Source organism: Kogia breviceps, chromosome 1 (genome assembly GCF_026419965.1).
Source record: "Kogia breviceps isolate mKogBre1 chromosome 1, mKogBre1 haplotype 1, whole genome shotgun sequence".
Taxonomy (NCBI): domain Eukaryota; kingdom Metazoa; phylum Chordata; class Mammalia; order Artiodactyla; family Physeteridae; genus Kogia; species Kogia breviceps.
The window spans coordinates 520,505-533,635 of record NC_081310.1 but is presented as its reverse complement, the minus strand read 5'-3'; the positions used below and the strand labels follow the sequence as shown (position 1 = coordinate 533,635).

Sequence of the window (13,131 nt, the reverse complement as noted above, 5' to 3'; positions counted from 1 at the left end):
CCACTAGGGGAAAAGACTTGTTAGAGGGGCACTTGAGTGCCGAGTTGCAGGCCTGGCCATACATGTTGTTTTGTTGTAGGGTTATCAAGTCTCAGGACACCCCAGAGCAGAAAGAACCTTAGAGGACAACCTCTGAGCCACCTCTGTCATTTTTACAAGTGAGCAATCTGAGGCCTAGAGAGGAGCTGAAAGAACACCATAAGCACGGGACAGAAGTAAAATATAATGAAATGTTTCATTTATGAAACAAACCAAATTTCTGCTCGATAGTCTTTTCTGTCTCTGAAAATATGGTTGTTTGCAAGATAACTTCAAGAAAAAGCAGAATATCTCTAACTCCTTTTGAACATTTGAAGCAGGATGATACCTTATGGTTGTATTTCTCTTTAAAAAACTTCAATATAATAGAAACATCATGGGATAAGTATTCACATTCCAAGAAAATGAATCTAAGAGTTCTTTTAAGTATTGGTTTCCCATTTGATTTATTCATCTGTCTATTTACTGCTAAGCAACATAACATTAAAAAGAAATAATATAGGGCTTCCCTGGTGGCGCAGTGGTTGAGAGGCCGCCTGCCGATGCAGGAGACACGGGTTCGTGCCCAGGTCCGGGAGGATCCCACATGCCGCGGAGCGGCCGGGCCCGTGAGCCGTGGCCACTGAGCCTGCGCGTCCGGAGCCTGTGCTCCGCCACGGGAGAGGCCACAGCGGTGAGAGGCCCGCGTACCGCAAAAAAAAAAAAAAAAAAAAAAAAGTAACAATCAAGAAATTAATAAAATCAGTTATGTTTTATTTAAGAACATCTAATAATATCAGCTGTATCAGTAATGATGTTGATGATCCCGATGACGATCATGACAAACATACGTATCTTCTAGTTAGAAAAATTGTGGAAAATTAGAGCAAGTTCAGTAGAAAACCAAAGTATTTTACATGCGCATGCAAAACACGAATCTTCCCTGATGTTGAACAATGTAGGCTAAAAAAAAATATAGATTAAAATGATTCAATAGGAAGAGAAAGGGCTATTTTGTGGACTCACTGTAGCATGCTCTCGGGTAGTGGAGTATGTAGCAAAATTATAATTACTAAATTTAGGAAGTTTATGGAAGGAGCCATACAAATTAAGTATGATTTTACCATTAAAAATTTTTGATTGGTTACAAAACATTTTTAATAGCAATACAAAATTTCATTCAAAAGATCTTTGTGTCATACTTGTAACCCATTTGTAATACAGTATATGACTGGGGAGAGCCAATATTAAGTCCTTTAGCTTAAATATATTAGTAAGAAGCACTCAGTACATATTGGCTATTACTGTGTTGAGTTACATTGCAAAATGATTCAGATTATAGCTTTGGAATCAGATATACCTGGGTTGTAATCCTGGTTTTGCTCCTTACCCAGGCTTCGTGTTAAGCTATCTGAACTCAGTGCCTGATTCTCAGGAGGCACTTGGGTGACGTTCTGTTAGTCCTAAGACGAAGACCACAATCTTTAATGAGGCCTTTTTACCGTGACCTGCCGGGCGCTGTGTGGTCTCACCCCCCGTTGTCCCGCGGGACCTGTCTCCCCTTGTTCGTCACTCCGGCTGCCACTCCAGCCACCCTGGCCTCCCTGTTTCTCAGGGACCCCCGTCGCTGCTCTCCTTGGAAGGCCTTGCATCTCTCGTTCCTTCTGCCTGGAATCCTCTTACGTCAGATACCCTCATGGCTGACTTTTTTTTTTTTAGACTTCCGCAGAGTCTTTATTCAAATGTCACCTTTGTAGTAAAGCATTTCCTGGCCATCCTATCTAAAAATGACAGATGAACTTTCCTCACTTTCTCATTTTTAAAAATTGAGGTATATTTTACTTGTAGTAAAAATGCATAGATATTAAGTCTATAATTGATGGGTTTTGAGAGTGTATACAGCCATGTGCCTATCACCCGGATCAAGAAAGAGGACGTTTTCATCGTCCTTGGAAGTTCCTCTCGAACCTCCTTTCCCCAGGGAATCATAGTTAGGATTTCTATCGTTCTGCATTAGTCTTGTTGACTGTTCTTAAAATGGATTATATTGTGTGTACTGTTTTATGTTTGGTTTCTTCAACTGAACATGTGTTTGAGGCTTATCCATTCCTTTGTATGGCTGAGTAGTATTCCATTGTGTGACTATTCCACAATTTGCTTATCCTCCTGTTGATTGACATTTGGGTTATTTCCTCTTTTGTTGGTGGCCATTATGAATAAAGCTGTTATGAATGTTGTTCTGTAAGTCTTTTCATAGACATATGTTTTCATTTCTCTTGGGCAAATACATAGGAATGAAATTGCTAGGTCCTAGAGTTGTAAAATTCTAACTTTATTAACAGCTTGCAGTTTTCCAGTGTGGTTGTAGCATTTTACACTATCCTAGCCATGAGTGAGGGTTCTGTCTGCTCTGTATCCTTGTTAATTTTTGGTAATGTCAGTCTTTTTTAAATTGTTGTTTAGTCATTTTAATATTAGTCATTCTAGTGTTTGTGTATTGTTATCTCATTGTGGTTTTAATTTGCATTTAGTGACTAATAATGTTGAATACCTTCTCATTATTTTTTTGGTCATTTGGAGAGAGAGAGACAGTGTCTAGTTCAAATCTTTTGCACTTAAAAACATTTTTTGTAGGGCTTCCCTGGTGGCGCAGTGGTTGAGAGTCCGCCTGCTGATGCAGGGGACGCGGGTTCGAGCCCCGGTCCGGGAGGATCCCACGTGCCGCGGAGCGGCTGGGCCCGTGAGCCGTGGCCGCTGAGCCTGCGCGTCCGGAGCCTGCGCTCCGCAGCGGGAGAGGCCACAATAGTGAGAGGCCCGCGTACCACAAAAACAAAAACAACAAAACAAAACACATTTTTTGTCTTTTTATTGATTTGTAGGCATTCTTTATATTTTCTGGATATAAGTCCTTGTTTTGATATGCATTATAAATATTTTTCTCCCTGTGGCTTGTTTTGTCATGTTCTTATCTTTTTTTAAAAAATAAACCTTTTATTTTAGAGTGATTTTAGAGTTACAAAAAAGTTGCAAAGCTAGTTCAGAGAGAGCTTGTATACCTGTCACCCAGCTGCCCCTAGTGTTAACATCTTACATAATGATGGCACATTTGCCCAGACAGTGTTGTGTTGTTTTATTGATGTTCTGAATGGCATTTTCCTCATATTATCTAACCAGTTTAAGCGTTTTTTTAAACATTAATTAATTAATTAATTTATTTTTGGCTGCATTGGGTCTTCACTGCTGTGTGCGGGCTTTCTCTAGTTGTGGCGAGCAGGGGCCACTCTTAGTTGCGGTGCGCAGGCTTCTCATTGTGGTGTCTTGTTGTGGAGCACAGGCTCTAGTCGTGTGGGTTTCAGTAGTTGTGGCACGTGGGCTCAGTAGTTGTGGCTTGCAGGCTCTAGAGTGCAGGCTCAGTAGTTGTGACACACGGGCCTAGTCGCTCCACGGCATGTGGGATCTTCCAGGACCAGGGCTCGAACCCGTGTCCCCTGCATTGGCAGGCAGATTCTTAACCACTGCACCACCAGGGAAGTCCTAAGCTGCTTTTTAAAATAGTATTTATTTGATTTCCTTACTGAACTCTATTTATTAGTTTTTATCAAGTGCTGGTTTTTCTAGTTAGATGCTAGCATCTATGAACCATGATGGGTTTTTTCCCCCCAAGATTTAAACCTTTGAAGCACAAAAGTTAAAAATTTTGATGATGTCCAATTTGTTTTTTTTCTTTTGTTGCTTGTGCTTTTAATATCATATCTAAGAAATGATTGACTAATCCAAGGTCACAAATATTCACATCTTTATTTTCTTCTAAGAGTTTTATAGTTTTAGTTACTACATTTTGGTCTTTGATCCATTCTGAGTTAGTTTTTCATAGGTGTGAGGTAGAGATCCAACTTCATTCTTTTGCATGCGAATATCCAGGTGCCTCAGTACCATTTGTTGCAAAAACTCTAAAGTTTAAACCTTTCCTTTTCTGGTCTGCATTTTTTGACAGAACCTCAAGGAGTGTTGAATAATAATTGTGATGGACGGCATCTTCCATCTGTTGTCTTTCTTTAATTAGGGTGTCTCTCATACGCCTCCATTAAATATGATGTTTACTTTGTTTTTAATAGCTTCTTTTGATTTAAGCAATTTATTCCTAGTTTAAGGTTTTTAAAAACCTTTTTTATTGTAAAATTTCATACACATACAGAAAAGTATGTGTAAAACAAAAATATATAATCAGTGGATTTTTATAAAGCAAAGGCCTGAGTTACCATCACCTTGGTCAAGAAATGAAAGGTTATTTGCTAACTGTTCTAAGATCAGGAATGGATATTAATGTTTTGGTACCTTTGGTGTTAGAGCCCTTGGTTAATAACCCTGGAAGTTTAAAAGGTGATTGAAGTCACGTCACACGTAGTGTGCGTTAAAAGTGCCTCTGGGCTTCCCTGGTGGCGCAGCGGTTGAGAATCCGCCTGCCAGTGCAGGGGACACGGGTTCAAGCCCTGGTCCGGGAAGAGCCCACGTGCCGCGGAGCAACTAAGCCTGCGCGTGCGCCACAACTACTGAGTCTGCGCTCTAGAGCCCGTGAGCCACAGCTACTGAAAGCCGCGTGTCTAGAGCCCGTGCTCCGCAACAAGAGAAGCCACCGCAGTGAGAAGACCGTGCACCACGATGAAGAGCAGCCCCCGCTCGCCACAACTAGAGAGAGCCCACGCGCAGCAACGAAGACCCAAGGCAGGCAAAAAAAAAAAAAAAAAAGAAAAAGAAAGAAAAAAAGAAAAAGTGCCTCTTCCCCCCAGAAAAGTGCCAGTTATCAACGGTAGTGTAGCTGAGCCACTGAGGCTGCTGTGATTTAACATTTCCAGGAAGATCTGTTTTTCTCCTGAGCTTTGTAAGGGCCATCCACCTGCGTTCTCATTGTCTGTCCTTGGATGGCTCACAGGTACCTCAAACCCAGCATATTTCACGGGTTCCTGTGTTTCCTCTCTCAGTAAATGGCACCTCCCTCTACCCAGCTGTTATGCGAAACCTGGGTAACATCTGTGGCTCCTTGTTTTTCTTGATTCGTTTGTTCACAGTTACTGTATGTGAGGGTGCGCAGGGAACAAAACAGACATGGTCCTCTCATGAGCTTCCAGCCACCAGATCCTGTGGATTCATCTCCTCAATGTCTCTCGAGTCTGTCTGCTTTAATTTGGTCTCTCTTTCATTACTTTAGTCCAAGCCTTTATCTTTCACCTGGGCATAGAGATAGTCTGCTGAGCGCTTTCCCTGCTTCTCCTCTCGTTTCCTCTGTTTCCTGTGCTTCAGCCAAGAGTTGCTGAACGTTCCGTACTTCCCTTAAAACCCTTACGTGGTCATCATTGCCTGTTCTCTGGTCTCCTTCTCAGCGTTCCCAGCTTTGGACTCTGCACTTCAGCCGCGCTGATTGTCTTTCACTCCCTCAGTCAGGGTGTGTTCTCTTGTCTCCCCTTTCCCAGCCGTACTGTCTCTCCTCTTTGCCTGCCCAGCTTTCAGGTCTCAGGTTCAGCGCCGTTGCTTCTAATCCCCCCGCCACCCCATGGCTTACCCATACTCTGTTTTCCCATGTTAGGTGCTTCTCCTGTGCTTTCCCTTGGTATCTTAGAGCTTACCTGTCATGGCACTTGACATATGGTCTCATGGCTTCTCATTTAATTGTCTGTCTTCCCCTAACCAGACTGTAAGCTCTGAAAGGCCAGGGGCTGGGCCTAAGTTATTCACCATTATGTTAGCTGCATCCACCATAGTATCTATTCAGTTTTAGACATTGGGAGTAACTATTTACTCCGTGGATAAATTCATGAGAAGAAGCTGGTGGTGGCAAGGGAGGAGCAGCGAGTCGCTCCAGAGACTAATTTAATGCGAATAATCAGAATTGGAATTTGGGTTCCTATTTATAACTTTCTTTGCTGCAAAATATATGATTTTCTTTCTTAATAATTGATTCTTATTTTAGATTTTTTTCTGTTTTGTTAAACTTTGCTTGGTTAGGTCTTAGAGATAATTAGGAATTGGATATCATGTTCTTATGGCTTTTAAAGACCAGTAGAATAAGGAGGAGAGCATAAAGCAGGATTTTAGATGCTAAAAATATTGCAGAATTTAGAGCCTTGACCTGGGAGCAGTATGTCAACATGAGAAGTACAGCTGTTAGGAGTGTCTCTGATATAAAAAGTTTTTGCAAAGTTCAGACGATTTGCTGTATTAGAAATACTACAGCTTTTATCTCAGCTTGAAGCAAACTCTAAATTGAATGAATTGGTACAAATATGAGAGTTGTAATAATAAAACAGATTTTTTTTTAGTACCGTTTGGGGATTGGAATGTAAATTCAATCTTGTACGCAAAGACAAAAGACTTGCGTCCTTTTAGAAATTGTATGTGAATTAAGTAAAACTAATCTTTATTTTTATTTGATATAAAAATTACCCTGGAAGTTGTTGTATGTAGTAAAGTAATATGGGAAGAATCATTAAAGTGTTTTCAATATAATATAAATATTAACTAATAAAATAGGATAATGGGCCGAACCAGAATCCGGCGGGGACGATGTGCCTGTTCGCGCTCTGACTGCTGGGCGCTGCTGCTCAGGGCGTCAGGGTGCCCCTGTGTGCCCCGCACGCGCTGCACGTCCAGTAGGGGAACGAGTGAGAGAAACGCCTCCTCCCTCAAGAACTCGTACGCCTTTGGGTGAGATAAGACGTTATTACGTGAGAAAATAATGACTCGCTGTTTAAGATGGGGTAACTGGAACGAATAGACAATTAGTGTGGGTGTTCTGAGGAGATAGGGGTTACTTTCAGTTGGAAAGGGCACAGTTCCTGGCAGGTTGGGCATCTCATAACTGCTTCTTGAATGAAGAGACTGAATATTCTGGAGCAGAAGAGTGATGTGAGAAGGATAGTATTTTAAATGATTAATTTGGTAAGATTGTATTGGATTGAGAATGGAGAAGCAAAAATCATGACGCACACAGCAGCTTATCAGAATAGCTTCTACAGCAGTAGTGAGAGGGGGTTAAGAGGACAGTAAGGTATGAGTAGGCGTGCAGGCAAAATGCAGGATGTTGAGACCTACTGGATGTAGAAAGCAGGAGAAGCCCAAGTCAGAGACAGTTTTAAGATTTGGAGAATAAACAGAAATTCAGCAAATATTTATTACGCATCCGTTGTGTGCCAGATACTGAACTAGGTGCTGGGGAAAAGTGGTGAGAAAGTCCTCTCTGGTGCAGCTTTCTCTCTACACTGTGCGGTGACAGACGTGGGGAAGGCACGGGGAAGCTGGTGTGGGGCGGAAGCAGAGCTTGGCCTTGGGAGTTTACAGCTTGAGGTCTGGTTGTGAGATGCCAGACCACGAGGGTGCATCGAACAGTTGGAATTCGGAGAGGGGTTTAGGGGCCGAGGTGTAATTTGAAGTCGGAATCCGCTGGACTGGTGGGAAGTCCACTGTTACTGCAACCATCCTTTCATAAGTGAGGCCAACTTCCTTTAGTGTGTGCTGTTCGCAGCACTTCCGCTGCCTCCCCCCAGCCCTGCTTTCCTAAGCTCCTCAGCGCGCAAGAGGAAGTTCATCCCATTTCCTCGTGGCTACATTACAGACATGTGGATGTTGTATTGAAGAAGCAGCAGAGAGTGGTCAAGAGCAGGACTCTGGGGCCAGACCATGCGGATTTCAGTCCTGGTCCTGCCACTTTCGGGCTTAGGCAAGTCCCCTAAAGCCTTTGTGCCTGTTTCACTGTAGGTAGAATGAGGATAATGAGCCTTTCACACTCACAGAGCTCTCTTGAGGGGTGATCGAGTTAATGCGTGTGAAGTGCTCAGAGCACCGCCTGCCGCCAAGAGTGCTTATATGTGTATTGGTTAAATGAAGTGGCGCGCCTCCTCTGGGCCCGCATTACCGCCCGCCGGTGTTTTCATCATCCCCGGGGACTCCCGTCTCATCTTCCTGCTCCAGTCACATCTTCACTTTCTTTCCTAATAAGGATGGTGACCTAATCATCATTTACTCAACAACAACAACAACAAAAAAGACATGTTCCGTGCTCCTGTCTGTCCCTCCAGACCCTCTCTGTTGTCATTCCTCCTTCCACCTCCTTTTAGAGGCTGGTACCACCCTCCCTGCCTCATCTGGAGTGTTACTCCGTCCACTGTCTCTTCTCGGGTGCCCCGCGCTCCTCTCCCTTCCTGTCTCCTTCTTTTCTTTAAAACACCTCAAGTTGTCTCCATTCTTAAAAATAAAAATGGCCTCCAAAACTTTCTCTCTTTTTCAAGCCACTGCTTCATCTTTTCTTCTTTGTCCTCAAATTCTCTTTAAGAACTGGTGTATAGCTGCTCTTCTAGTTTAATTCCTGCCATTCTACTGAAAGTGCTTTCTTAAAGGTTACCACAGACTTCCTAAATGTCTCACCTAATCATTCTTCTTCGTTTCTTTCCTTTTGGACCATTTTATAATATTTTGTCCACATGATTCCTTTTATCGGTGAAAACTCTTGTCCTTTGGCTTCTGAAGCAGTGCTTTCCCAGCCCTTCTCTAACCTCCTGCATCGGCCTCCTGCACTTCCTGTACTCCAAACCCTCCGCTGCCCACTCTCTCCCCAGGTGTCCGTTCTCAGCGCACTTTTCCGTCCGTCATTTCTCCATCTGTGACCTTACCCGCTCGCAGGGCCTCATCCATAGCCTATGCACGAACGGTGTCCAGATCTGTCCAACCCCGACCTCTGTATAGGTGACCTTTCTTCCGGACTCCAGCTTGGTCTTTCTAACTGTCCACTAGGCGTCACGGTCTAGACGTGCTACTCAGGGATATCTCAGTCGTGGTGTTTCCAGAGCAAAACTCTTTTCATGCCGGTCACAAACTTGTTCCTCCTGTCTTGTCCTCGGGGGAGGAAATGACCATCTAAGACATCGGTTCCGGGTAGTGTGTCCCACGTCGCTGCCTGGCTGACTGCATGAGAATCATCAGGGGCCCGTGTTGAAGACAGAAAGTCCTGAGCCCAACCCTCCAAAGCCCTTCACTCGGTAGGTCTGGGGCAGGACCCAGGGGCCCTTTGTTCTGTGCTAACCCCCATCGGGAGTCACTGATGGAAACAGATTCGCGCTCTCTCTGCCTTCCCCCGCGATCTGCTGCATCATCAGGACCTGCCGCAGTTCTGCCTTGTGAATGTCTCCGTTCACACTGCCGGGACCCTCTTCGGGCTGTCCTCTCTCCTGTGAACCGTAGGCGCGCGGTCTCTGAGCGCTTGTGGAATCAACGCGCGCGCCGTTACTGTAGTCTGCTGTAGGCCTGCCTTTTTCTAATCTCGCACATTTACAGTCCATTTTAGTAGTACCTTCAGAGTTATCTTTAAAATTCCAGTCTCATAATGCAGCTTTTATTTAAAACATTATCAGTGGTTGCTAAATCTAACTATATACCATAGTATTCATTAAAATACGGATGCCTGGGCCCTGCCTTTGGAAATTCCAATTCGGTAGCTCTGGGCACAGCCCAGTAATCTATATTTTTACCATGCAGCCCAGGCAGTTCTGATGCAGCTTTGCGTTTTGAAGCCCTTGGAACGCAGGTAAAAAGGCTAACAGCGTGGCATCTAAACTGTTTCCGAGCCGTCTCACCAGTTTCTTTCCCTCTGCTCCGCAGCCACGCTCACAGACCTGCAAGGTGGTCCCTCGTGTTGCCCGCCTGCCCGGCCGGCCCTCCTGAACTTTTGCTGTGCTCTTCTGTCTGCCTAGTTGCCCCTTCTGCTCTTCTACACCTGTAAAGCCCTCTCAGTCCTTCAGGGCTCCACTCAGATGTCACTTCCTCTGTGACTCAACCTTGTCAGAATTTATCCTTCTTGCTCTCATAGCATCTTGCTCTGGATGCTGGTTCAGCAGCCGCATGTGACAGTGTCCCCCTCAGATTCATCCTTGCCTTGTCTCCTGCTAGGCCACGAGCCCTGCCCGCAGAGCGCGTCTCAACCATCCTTTCTCCTTAGTGCCCAGCACACTGCTTGAAAACAATGAATCAGGGCCTGGGAAGGTTCTGGAAGAAGATGGGCTCTCTCAGTGTCGGGAGAGCAGAAGACCTGGGGCTACCCTTGGGGAATTTGCGTGTTGAGGAAAGGAAGAGGAAGAGCTGTCAGAGGGGAAGCCGGGAGCCAGTTAGTACATTGCGGAAGCTAAAGAAGGGGAGGGGGGTGGTTCAGTCGTCCATTCATCTAGGCGTTTACTTAGATACACGTTTATTGAGCATTTATTGCTTGTCGGGCTTGGTTCTTGGTAACAGGGAACATCATGTGCTGCAGAGAACTTGGATGTGCATTTGCATCTAAAATAGAAAAACAGAAAAGTCAAAATCCTAAAAAACTTGATTTTCTGATGTGGTTTTTGTTTTGTTTCGCTGTGCTGTGCGGCTTGCAGGATCTTAGTTCCCTGACCAGGGATCGGACCGGCCCCGGCAGTGAAAGCACCGAGACCTAACCACTGGACTGCCAGGGAGGTCCCTCTGACGGGGTTTAGAATTGAGTCTTCTTCCTATTATGTTCTGGTCAGTTATCTCCATCTCTCAGAGGAGATAAGACTAGTATGTAAGTATCACTATCCCCCAAGTCCTTGGTCACTACAGGGCCTCAGGTCTGTATTCTTCCTTATTCCCTAAGGATGTAAAGCCCAGCTAGCTGTAGGTTAGATAAAGTTAGAGCCCAGTTTTCTAAACTGAATTTTCAAAAAGGTTGCAGGACCTTCTCAGCTATTTGGACTAGATTGTTAAGCTGACCTGAAGGCAGAGGGGCTCTGCAGTCTTAGAGATCATGATGTTTTTCTGATGGGGCACTTGGGGAGCAACTAAATTGTGTGCGAAAAGTTTAGCTGGAGTGAGGACATCTTCCCTACTTTCTGTGAGCACATTCCCCAGAGGGAATTGTCCCGTTCCTTTCCCGTGGGGCCTCACTCACGAAGAGCAGGGTCATGGAATGCCACCTCGCTCCCAGACCCCCTGGGGGTCGTGTGCCTGGAAGCCTGACCACGTCTTGGTTGGCAGCCTTGACTGGATGTTGCATTTTCATGGCTACTGTTGTTGGCCAAAGATGAGGAGGCCCGTGTCTACCCTCTCCTGCTTTTAATAGTTTCCGGCAGTGCCTCCGGACATTCCTATTTTGCATCTGTTTAGCCCCATCTTAACACAACTTAATTAGGTATGAATGCCAATGATAACTTATTACCTGGATTGTGGCTTTCTCAGATCTTATTTGTTACTGCTAAAATAAAAGATGTTTCGGGACTTCCCTGGTGGTCCAGCGGTTAAGAATCTGTCTATTAACGCAGGGGACGCGGGTTCAATCCCTGGTTGGGGAACTAAGATCCCACGTGCCGTGGGGCAACTAAGCCTGCATGCCACAACAAAAGATCCCTCGTGCCCCACAACTAAGACCTGGCACAGCCCCCCCCCCCCAAAAAGATAAATAAATAAAAATATAAGATGTCTCATTTATTTTAAATAAAATTATAAAAAATTTATATATTTTTGGCTGCCTTGGGTCTTCATTGCTTGGCATGGGGCTTTCTCTAGTGGTGGCAAGCGGGGGCCACTGTTCATTACGGTGCACAGGCCTCTCATCGTGGTGGCCTCTCTTGTTGCGGAGCACGGGCTTTAGGCACACGGAGTTCAATAGCTGTGGCTCACGGGCTCTAGAGCGCGGGCTCCGTAGTTGTGGTGCACGGGCTTAGTTGCTCCGTGGCATGTGGGATCTTCCCAGAGCAGGGATCGAACCTGTGTCCCCTGCATTGGCAGGTGGATTCTTAACCACTGCGCCACCAGGGAAGACCCAAGATGTTTCATTTTAAATTAATCAATTAATTAATTTATTTATTGACTGTGTGGCTTGGCAGATCTTAGTTCCCTGACCAGGGATTGAACCTGGGCCACCGCAGTGTTCGTGCCACGTCTTCACTACTGGACTGCCAGGGAATTCCCAAGATGCTTCACTTTAAACAATGGGAAAAAAAAATTAGCTTAGGACTCTAAGTCAGCATCCAGATGCATAAATTTAATTATTGTAAATTCTGCTCAACTACCAAACAATCAAGATTTGGAGACACAGAGCCTTCGAGCTTTGCAGGCTGTCAAGTCGTTTTCAGAGTCGCACTGTGGCAGGTGGAAGGCTCAGGTGGGAAGTAGTTTCATTATTTACCTAGTGTTTCCAGCCTAAGGCTGCTGTGGCCCCAGTGGAGAGATGTATCAAGCGGTTTTGATGTGACTTGTAAATAAGGAGGAAAATGTGTTTCAAATAATTTCTATGAACATAATGGAATTTTGGATTACTGTACTTGTTTCTATCCACCTAGAGAGTGGATACACCCACTTCTTCCCCTGACAGCAGAGCTCTGAAGCTTTATGCTCTCAAACCCTCCCTGTCCCTTGGTTCTGTCCTTGCTGGTCTTCTCTTCATGCTGTCCGTAGAGGCGTTCTCTCTGCTTTGCTGTAGCCTGCGTGGTTACTGACTTATTCCAAGATTTCTCCTGTCCTGATTATTTCTCTGAACTTGAGTGCATCCCTTTTAAGACCTCTTACTTCTCCAAAGAAATGATTATGTGTATTCCTTTTGAATATGAATTCTTCATATTTGAGTCACATTTGCTCTTTTCTAACACTTGAAGGCCTAAGGTCTGAAGTATCTATTATTTAGTCTTTGAAAGTCACTGTTTCATTTTTATCAGGGTCTCACATGGTCACTTAGGGTAATTGGATTGCGCTGATAGCATTAGAATTTGTAAAGCAATTAGTTGCTTTTCTAATGCCTAGCCCTGTTCTTTATCTTATTCATAGATGCTTTCTTTTATTGATGTATACATAGATTGTTTCTTTCTAATTTTTTTGAAAACCTATCCAGCATTTTTGTTGGCTGCGCCATGCGGCTTGTACCATATTAGTTCCCTAACCAGGGGCTGAACCCAGGCCCACGACAGTGAAAGCGCTGAGTCCTAACTGCTGGACCGCCAGGGAACTCCCCATAAATTGTTTCTTAATAGCATTCCCCTTATTCAGATTTTATCAATTTACATATATACATACATGCATGCATTTCAGGTTATTAAAATCCCAAGGGGCCCTGAAGATATTTGCACTTAT

General features: G+C 44.6%; 1 protein-coding gene across 25 annotated transcripts in view; it reads left to right on the top strand.

Annotated features, from left to right (window-relative positions):
- The window catches only part of PPP1R12B (protein phosphatase 1 regulatory subunit 12B), a 219,842-nt gene that overhangs the window by 13,461 nt on the left and 193,250 nt on the right, over positions 1–13,131 (top strand). The window lies entirely within an intron of this gene.